Raw genomic sequence first — 7,623 nt, 5'->3', positions numbered from 1 at the left:
ATTACACAGGAAAATAACTAAATGACCATAAAATTTATACAATACCTTAATTAATTCTTTGAGTATTTAGGGAATTGTTGGTTTATCATGTTGCGATGTTGGGTAGGGGAAATTGTGAAGACAAAATGGATGAGGTTTCACACCATTTCTTTTATGAGTCGAGGCAATACAACTGAGAGGAAAAATTCAAAGAGCTAGACCAAGAATTGGCCAAGCAAGGATTTCCTAGGGGAGGTTGGAGCCACTGTTGATTTTCAAAAGGATTGTTATAGATCTCACCAACTTTCCCATGTCCAATGTTCCTATTCTCAATGAAAGGACTATTATAGTAGAATCTATGTCAATTCGGGTATGTTCCCTTGATATGAAGGTAGGGAAGGTTGCTTTGAAGGATTTTAATTATGGTAATTCCAAGGATGTATGGATGGTTCTGGTAGAGTATACTGGAACTAAAGGGTAGGTCTGAGATTCCTTTGATTTCATCTGGAATGCACATACCAACAGTGTTAAGGTTGTCATGGCCACATCTATTGGCTTTGACTTTTTTACTATCAAAGTCTCTAGGGGAGTTCAAAGCCTGTATGGCTATTGGATTTCCTGAGAGGTTTGGAGTCTTAATGGAATGGAGGGCCTCATACCACTTTTATAGATACTTCAAAAGAGTATAATAGAATCATGGATGTGAGGATTATTTCCTCTATCGTCAAGACCAAGTGAGGAATTTCGGGCTTGAATTTGGGTGCTCACTCAGAGGCCAATATAGAAAAAAAAAATATGGATAACCCAGAACTCAAACATCAATTTTGTATGTGAGAACCCATAAGAAACAGAGTGGAAGAAAGGATTCCAAACTGAAATGTGGAGACAAATTTAGTTGGGTTGTTGAGAAGAAGAATACAAGAACCAAATTCACTGTTAAATATCTTTGGAAAAAATAACATACGACCTAAGAATGGAAGTTACTTGCCAAAATTTCATTACACTGGTGTGAGTTTTGGATAAGAATAGAAAATAAGAATAACCACTAATTTGATTTTTTAAAATTGTAATATACCAATAGATCTCACTTGTAAGAGTTATTCATTATGGGTACTAACTTTCCTTTGCAAATTTTCCATCTGCAGTTTTAAAAAGGGGGGAAAATAATACCAGTATGTCATAAAAACAAAATCTGAAGAAGAGAAATCAAATATTATCTTACCATGTTCCAATTACCAGGAAGTAACTCAGAGTGAACTCTTCGCTTACATAAGAACCAAGGTTATTAGGTGCTAGAATCCAGAATACAAACGAATTCTTTAACGTTGGGCATACTCGAGGAGTTAAACTGTGAAGGGTATCACCTGTAGAAAAAGGAAACAAAACATTACCGTTAACTTCTGTAAAACCTATTGAATACCAATAATATGTAAGAACCAAATGTCTTGTACTTCCTTCTGCGTCCATGCTGGCAGAAACAAAGGAAAACAACAAAAAATCTATATCAAAAACATAAAATACATTACGATTTACAAATGGACAAGAAGGAAAAAAAGTAATCAACTAGAATTCAGATTCAAATAAGAAACCTCAAAAATTTAAGAGAAAATGGTGAAGAATAACCAACCTACAAAGTTGAAGGAGGAAAGAGGAAAATGAAAATATTTTGTCTACGAATTATCTTCCACATGCTTGCCACTAGGGGAGCATGGTGGTGGGCTCCAGTATTGTAGCAATAATGCTACAACTCTTGGAGCTTCCTATCTCTAATTTTATCAACCCGGTAGTTCGTACAAACTTGGAAGCGACGGTGCTGTATGCACAAGTACTAGCTCTTGTCGCAGCTGTCACTTGGTCAGCTGGCACAAGTCCGCTAGGGCTCAAGCCAACTTCTATATGCTCACAGAAGAAGCTTTATGAATGATGGACGAAAGCTATCTTGAAGGAAGCTAACCTATTTTGCAAAAAGGAAATTGAAAGACAACAAAGCATGGAAACCCTAATAAACCCTAATTTAACTAGCTTGACCCTTACAATGCAAAAATGTGAATGAAACTTCTACCAAGGATGCCATTACTTGCAGTGAACTGAAATACATGCATCTAAGCTACTTGCATCTGAAAAGACATGTTTTTGTATGTTTTCATTAAGTGGTTGGGTTTATTGTGATGATGCTTTTGATTAGGGTTTGGTTGTGCAGGAGCGGTTGGAATGGAAGGAAAGCATGGGCAAGGTCAGCATGGCTAGGGGAGGTCCCAAAGGGTCTCTAGCATCAGTCCACAGAAGTCTACCACGTTCGGATGCTCAGCAACCGAGTTTGCAGGCTTCTACAGGAAGTCTACAGGGGATCCTACAGGAAACTTAGGGGTTTCTACAGGAAGTCTGTGCAATTCTATAGGATGTTTGACCGTGGAAGTTTTGGAAGATGGTGAAGTGCTGGAGTGGTGTGGGAGGCTAGGTGAGATGGAGATGGAGCTGGTGATGACTCAGGAGCAGAGAAATCAGATGGAGGAAGAGTGCATGCAGTGGGTTGATGGCTGGAAGGATGGGATCACGAAAGGTCAAGTAAATGGAGCTACGTGAGTAATGGAAAAGCTGGAAGGTAAACGAGCTGAACAGAGGTCGGTTGAGTGGCTTCAGGTGTGATTGACAAGAAGAGGAAGGTAATGGAATGGTGTGGAGCAGTGTAAATAAAACAAATTGCTTATGAATGTCACCAAAATGAGAACTCATTAACCTGTGCTACCTGTGATTTAAACTCAATGAACAACAATGTAAATTGTGAAGGAAACTCGTGCATGGAAGTGGAATGAAGAAGTAATGCTCAATATCAAAAGTGCATGGATGGATCTTCAATGAAAATGACTATGTTGCAGCTTGCATGGAAGTAAAAGACTGCGTCCTTTTTGGTGGTTGATATGGACTGCACCCCAATCCCTAAACAGAGATGGCAGTGATCTCTAACAACCTTTTTCTTGGAGCTCTAGTGGATTACAAACCTCCTATTCTGATCGAAACAACTGAAAGTTAATTAACCATGAACTAATCCTATGCAATTCTCATTAACCAAATCAAATCAGCAAACTGTAAATTCTACATGCATGTTAAACAGAGGAAATAAAGTGCTGCAACGAAAAAGAAATAACACTACAAGGAAGGGGAGGTCTATTGCTCTCAGGTTGGGCCCTAACCTGAGAGCTATAGCTCCCTTAAAAACTCAGAATTAGATCCAAATCTGCTTGCCTTTATTCATAATCAAAAATCTAATGTCATGCCAAAACTGGCTTACAAAGAGCAAAAAACCAAATTGACTAACTACTAGCTACAAAAATGACTACCCACTAGCTAACCAAAATGATGCCCCAAGCCTTCTTATTTATACAATTTGAGGACCCAACAATCCTCCTAAAAGTTAGGGACTTGGCTGCCCAAGACTTGTAGTTAACAGCAGTCCTACTTGACTTGCTTGGCTGCCCTTGGGCTGATTGATTCGGTGGCCCTTGAACTGCGAGCTGATGGTGGAGAATTCGAGGTAAGGGCCCATAAATGAGGGGGACACCTTCCTACAAATCCTCTAGCTTGTTCTCCCACGAATTTGGCTGCCAAGTGCTCATTAAGACCTTCCATTTTGTCTCCAAGTTGACCAAAAAGGCTACCCAAAGCACCCATTAGACTTGTTGGCATAATGACTAACCAAATTCACTCTATTAACATAAAAATAATCAAAAACATGCAATAAACAAATGAGAATGGTGGACTAAGCCAAATTAGGAGGTTGAATGAGCCCAAACAATTGTACATTTTTGGGGCTCATCATCACCCCCCTACTGAAAGTGTTGCTCATCCTCTGAGCAACCAAATCTCTCCCCTTGTCCTTGATGGCCCTGGTGACTTCCTTGGCTAGCATCTCGGCCGATTTCTCCTTTGGCTTCCCGCTTTTCAAATTTTCCTGTAGAAACTGTTCGCTGGCTTCCTGTAGAAATAGTCTCTGTCTTCCTATAGAAACAATCTGCTAGCTTCCTGTAGAACCAATTTCACTGATTTTACTTGCTTGGCTGGGGGTGCCTTCTCCTTGAACTGCGCTGCCTGAAAGCTGACGAATCCAACACAAATGGCAAGTCTAATGTACTATAAAAGCACACACGTACAATGAATTGCCCGAGAATAGATATTGCATGCCGAAGCTGGATGGGAAAAAGTGTTTCCAGGCCTTTAAATCACTGTTTTTCCATTGGTTAACCTTGATTCACGTTTATGTTCCTGACATGACAATACTTTCCGACTGCGGCAGCTTTCTTTTCTTCATGAAATGCTTACTGCAATAGCAAATATGGGAATAATAACAGATTTGTATCCCAAAGCCAACCCAAATATAACATTAGTTGTTGCTTCCAGTCCTGCATGAATCGGTAACATCTTGGACAGGGCTGTAAGCATTACTAGTGCAGTATTCAGTGACAAAACCAATAACAAGGCCAGACCACAAACCAATAGCACCACGGAAGAAAAGCTCCCACTTCTTTACAACCTTTTGGGTACCAAAATTGAAGATAGTGAAGGATGAAGGCAATGCAACTAGGCTTAGAGCAGCAATGCCAATAGTCATCACTACTGTGGAGATAATAAGTTGCTTTTTCAATGCAGGCTCAATTTCCTTCACAGCCTTGATCTCAAATATGTTAGTTGCAAACAGAGTTGTGATTAAGCAAGCAATGATAGCCATTGAACTAATAAGCAAGGGATAACACATGGCAATAAGATCATGAGAGTTTCCAAATGATGATATGGATGCAACAACCAGAGCTGCACAGGAAGATTCAGCATAGGACCCAAATAGATCTGATCCCATACTAGCGATATCTCCAACATTGTCACCAACATTATCAGCAATGACAGCTGGGCTGCGTGGATCGTCTTCAGGAATGTTCCTCTCAACCTTGCCAACAAGATCAGCACCTACATCTGCTGCTTTGGTGTAAATACCACCACCTACGCTGCCAAACAGAGCCATGGAAGAACCGCCAAGACCATATTTGAAGATGTTGAAATAAGTTTTGCTAACCCTTTCATATATTTTTCTTCAAGATGTTCTGCTAATTTTCGTTTATCTCCATCTTGAGACAAGACAAACAATAGTTCCACAGCATGATCTCGCATTTCAGAGTATGTAACTTCGCAAAAAGGGAAGCAATACCTGAATTTGAATACACTTCGAGTGAATCATGTTGCAAGTGCAAGTTGTCTAACGGTCTTTGAACTTAAGCAGAGCGCTCAGTGATGTCTGCGTGATTTTTGGAGTGAGATGGCACATACGTGTGCTGGCTTATGTGACTGTTGTCTCCACTGCAGTGTTTAACTATTTGTTTTATGCTGTTAATCTCATCCATCAAGCATGCTGAAGTTTAACTGTCCATCACTACCTGTTTTCAATTTTCTTCCTGAGATGGTTGAGCGCACGTGTCTCATTCACCCACCAAGTGTTGTTGAACTGGATGAGGGTGGCCAGTTAGCTGGCCACCAATTTGTCTAAATCCAACCATCTCATTGTTCACGCAGTTCTCGAATTACATTCATGAAACAGAGGAATTAGTTTAGTCACGTACCTGCAAGTCGACTGGCTGCTGTGAAGCTTTTTGCTGCATGCATGTGTTGATCTTCATTTGCTGCATGTATGGTGGCTTGATTGATGATTTATGGCTGTTTTTTCTTGTGCAGGTGTCCTCTGGATGGATCTAAGCTGCAGGAGTTCATTTCCACGTTCAACTCTGCCCGTTCAAGCTGCTGCTGTTGCATGGTCACAAAACCAGAACTTCTTTTTGCCATTTCTCCCAAACGGTAGATCGGTTTGATCTGAAACTCGGTGAGCATGTTCCTACCATCATTATGCATCTCCCATAGCAAATTTGTGATCAATGGATGCACGGATTTCGAGAAAAATGGAAAATGGATAAATATTTCAGAGCTCTATTTCTCGGAAACACTGGATCGGAATCAGCTGAAACTGTTTGGGTAGGTTACCATCACTCTCATGCATATCCCCATGAAACAGGTTTTGAAACGGATGCACGGTTATAGAGAAAATGCAAAAATGGCTGATGGTGATGGAGGCTGATTTCTTGGAAACCGTGCACCGGAATTGCATGAAACTGCTCAGGAATGTTGTCATCAACCTTGTACAATTCCCCACAAAACGGTTTGTCAAATGGATGCATGGTTTTCAAGTTATGGCAAAAATAAATTTCGTTCTATGGATTTTTGCTTCAAGGCACTTTGCAAATGGTTGCATGGTATGACAAAATGAATTTTGGCTGTAATGTAGGTATGGAGATGATGGAGGAGGAGTTGTAAGATTGCAGGAGGACTTCTGAACCTTTGAGGAAGCTACCATGCTTGCCAAACCACTTTTTGAAATGCATGCCTAGTTTCCCACAATTTCTACAGGAAGTTCCTGTAGAAGCACAACGAGAAGCACAAGGAGGTGAAAAAATGATGGAGAAAGGCAAGGGATGGACACACAAGTGCTTGTAGGCCTAATCAACAGATTCCCACCATCAGATTCACTTTTGAAATTGGATTTGGCTCGTCCAAAGGTTCTACAGGATGTTTCCTGTAGAAATACAGAGCTTCCTGTAGAAGGCACAAGAAAGAGTCCTTTGACCTTGATTTGAGTGCTCCTCCTGTCATGAAACGTCCTTCTTTAACCTGCAATGTCATTGCTGCAACATGAACTTATTCAATGGAGATTAGCTTTATTTTTCTTTTTCTTTGTTCTCTTTTTTTTTGAAAAACAACTAGGGCGCCTCATGGAGGTTTTCACCCTAATTGCCTGCCTTGGGCACCTCCAAGGGAGGTTTTCACCCAAAGATCTTATTCTCTTTTCTCTTTTTTTTCAACCCATTGACCGCCTCATAGAGGTTTTCAATCAATGAGCCAATCTAAGGCGCCTCCGAGGATGTTTTCACCTTAGATTTCTATTTTCCTCTTTTTTCATTTTTTTTTCTTTTTTTTTTCTCTTTTTTTTTTTGTCTTTTTTTCTTTTTTCTACCCTACCCTACTTGAAAAACAACAAAATCATTTTCAAGTATAAGAATACTTCCAATGGAGCGATGTGCACATCAAGATTAGAGACAAAATGATGTGAAGGCTCAGAATGCATGCTTTGACAACTATCCAAATTTCAGAGACAAAATGATCTGACTTTGAAAGTACAAAACATAGCTGAGGAAGAGAGTACTGCTGCAACTTAGTGACTGTTTGGAACCATGTCTCAAGATAGCTTTGATATCCTTGGTCCCTTTGCTGATCTGGATCATGTTTTATGTCACCCTCTATCATGACCTTCTGATCTTCCTCTTTTTGTTGATCTTTCTCTTGAATACATGGAAGATTTGATGGTAACCATGAAGGAACTCTCTCGATCTCCGATTCTGATCTCTTCTCTTCATTAAGTGCAACCCATGGTTCTTCGATCTCCTCTTTGGAATCTTCTTTTGCTTTTGGTCCTTCAATGTTGTCAATAGATTCTCTCTTTTGCAACACTCTTCTCGAGCTTTGGTGAACATCATTGAGCTCAAAAGGAGTCATTTGCACATGTTGTGCCTCAACTTTGCAATTGGGTTGAGCTGCTCCATTGTAGGGTTTTGG

The 7,623-nt window shown here is 40.2% G+C and overlaps 1 pseudogene; it reads right to left on the bottom strand.

Annotated features, from left to right (window-relative positions):
* Window positions 1-4,357: 4,357 nt before the first annotated feature.
* Window positions 4,358-4,990, bottom strand: LOC149140491 (pyrophosphate-energized vacuolar membrane proton pump 1 pseudogene; annotated as a pseudogene).
* Between the last annotated feature and the right edge of the window lie 2,633 nt (window positions 4,991-7,623).

Source organism: Pinus tabuliformis, chromosome X (assembly GCF_031772625.1).
Source record: "Pinus tabuliformis cultivar Carrire ecotype Pingquan chromosome X, CPIR1, whole genome shotgun sequence".
Taxonomy (NCBI): Eukaryota; Viridiplantae; Streptophyta; class Pinopsida; order Pinales; family Pinaceae; genus Pinus; species Pinus tabuliformis.
The sequence above is the reverse complement of the archived record's forward strand: the minus strand, read 5'-3'. Positions and strand labels throughout refer to the sequence as shown.